The sequence below is a fragment of the Populus trichocarpa genome, chromosome 4 (assembly GCF_000002775.5).
Source record: "Populus trichocarpa isolate Nisqually-1 chromosome 4, P.trichocarpa_v4.1, whole genome shotgun sequence".
NCBI classification, from domain to species: domain Eukaryota; kingdom Viridiplantae; phylum Streptophyta; class Magnoliopsida; order Malpighiales; family Salicaceae; genus Populus; species Populus trichocarpa.
The window spans coordinates 23,649,203-23,651,801 of record NC_037288.2 but is presented as its reverse complement, the minus strand read 5'-3'; the positions used below and the strand labels follow the sequence as shown (position 1 = coordinate 23,651,801).

The 2,599-nt window shown below is 35.9% G+C and overlaps 1 pseudogene; it reads left to right on the top strand.

Moving 5' to 3' along the window:
* Positions 1-2,488: 2,488 nt before the first annotated feature.
* On the top strand, positions 2,489-2,599 carry LOC112327374 (small nucleolar RNA R71; annotated as a pseudogene).

The window sequence follows — 2,599 nt, the reverse complement described above, 5'->3', positions numbered from 1 at the left end:
TCGGTATGCAAATGTACCAAATGGACATGTGAAAGTAGTTTTCTCTTGATCTTCAAATGCAATTTCAATTTGGTTGTAACCCGAATAACCATCTAGAAAACAATAAAATTCATGACCTGCAACTCTTTCTAGAATTTGATCCATGAAAGGTAAAGGAAAATGATCTTTTCTAGTCATTGAATTAAGTTTTCTATAGTCAATGCACATGCGCCAACCAGTAATAGTCCTAGTTGGAATTAACTCATTCTTCTCATTTGTTATCACAGTAACTCCAGACTTTTTAGGTACAACTTGGGTAGGACTTACCCATTTGCTGTCAGAAATAGGATAAATGATTCCATTATCTAGAAGCTTAATGACTTCATTTCTCACTACTTCTTTCATATTAGGATTAAGCCTTCGTTGCATTTCTCTAGAGGGTTTAGCATTTTCCTCTAAATAAATCTTGTGTGTGCAAATCAAAGGACTAATTCCTTTTATGTCAGCTATGGTCCATCCTAATGCATTTTTGTGCATTTTCAGAGTTTGTAATAGCTTACCTTCTTGATGAACATTAAGTTTGGAAGAAATTATTACCGGAAAAGTTTCATTTTCTCCCAAAAATGAGTATTTGAGATTAAATGGTAATGGTTTCAAATCGGGTTTTGGTGGTTGAACACTTGAAGGTATGGACTCAATTGATCGTGGTGGCAATTCCTCAATTTTTGGTCTCCAACTATTTGCCTTTGATTCTTCCTGATAATAAACCATTTGCAAATCATCAGATTCATTAAACTCAGTTTCACTGGAAGTATTTACAAATTGATCACAAATTAATTTTTCAATAAAATCTACTTCCTGTAAATCATTATCATCTCCAGGTTGCTTGCAAATGTTAAAAACATTCATCTCCAATGTCATGTTTCCAAAAGATAACTTCATCACTCCATTCCTACAATTAATCAATGCATTAGAAGTTGCAAGAAATGGACGTCCTAAAATAACAAGAATTGAATTGCATGCTTCAACAGGTTGTGTATCCAAGACAATAAAATCCACAGGAAAGATGAATTTATCAACTTGTACTAACACATCTTCAACAATTCCTCTAGGCACTTTTACAGATCTATCAGCAAGTAAAAGAGTTACAGAAGTAGGTTTTAACTCACCTAGATTGAGACTTTGAAAAACCGAATATGGAAGTAAATTCACACTAGCTCCAAGATCAAGTAAAGCTCTATCAATTTTATGTTCTCCAATAAAGCAAGAAATTGTAGGACAACCAGGGTCTTTATATTTCAAAGCATTATCATTCTGAAGAATGACACTTACTTGTTCGGCTAAAAAGGCTTTCTTTTTCACATTCAGTTTTCTCTTCACAGTGCACAGATCTTTCAAAAATTTAGCATAAGACGGTACTTGTTTAATAGCATCTAACAAAGGTATATTGATCCTTACCTGTTTGAAAGTTTCAAAGATTTCAGAATTGTGATTGACTTTCCTTTATTTGGTCATGGCATGAGGAAATGGAAGTGCTGGTGGGGAATCAGTCTCCTCCTTGCAGTGTTCAGGTTCAACCCTTTCCTTACCCTCAGAGACTAACTCATCTTCTTTCTCACAAGGTTCAAGAACGGGTTTTTCAATAACCTTACCACTGCGGAGAGTTGTGACTGATTTGACTTGATCCATATGTTGGCTTCCGGAACCACTTGCACTTGAATTGTATTGCCCTTTGGGATTTTGCTGGGGTTGAGATGAAAACTTACCTTTCTCCTGAAAACTAAGAGCAGATGTGAACTTTTCAAGAGTATCTTTTAGATCTGCCATGGTTTGAGCATTTTGAGAGTTGATTGTCTCTTGCTTTTCAATGAATGCATGCAGTGTTTCCTCAAGATTTCTTCTAGGAGGGGGAATATAAGGAGGTGCATATCCATGAGAATTTTGAAAATTATGTTGTGCTTGAAATGGTGGCTGTGAAGTTTGTGCATTATTGTTACTACTCTTCCAACTGAAATTTGGGTGATTTCTCCAACCAGGGTTGTACGTTTGCGAGTATGGGTTATGACTTGGCCTTTGGAAACTATTTAAAGCATTGGCTTGTTCATGGAGACATTCCTTAAAAGAAGGCAAAGTTGGACAATCATTGGTTGAGTGTTCATTAGTTTCACAAATTTGACACACAATTTCTTGAACAGATTTTATTTGACCACTCTTTTTTAATTCTAGTGCCTCAACTTTTCTAGCTAAATATGCGAATTTGGCTTGGAGGTCATGATCTTCCCTAAGTTTGTACATGCCTCCATTAGATGTATGAGGTTGAGTTTTACCTGGTGTCTCACACGTACCTGTGGTGTCCCAATTTTGAGCATTTTCAGCTAGCAAGTCTAGGTACTCCATTGCTTCATCAGGGTCTTTATCTTCAAAAGTTCCATTGCACATCAATTCCACCATTTGTCTATCTTTAGGTGTTAACCCTTCATAAAATTGTGAGACCAATCTCCATGTTTCAAAACCATGATGAGGACAGGTATTAAGCAAGTCTTTATATCTATCCCAACACTTGTAAAATGTTTCTCCTGGTTTTTGAGTGAAAGTGGTGATTTGTCTTTTGAAAGAGTTT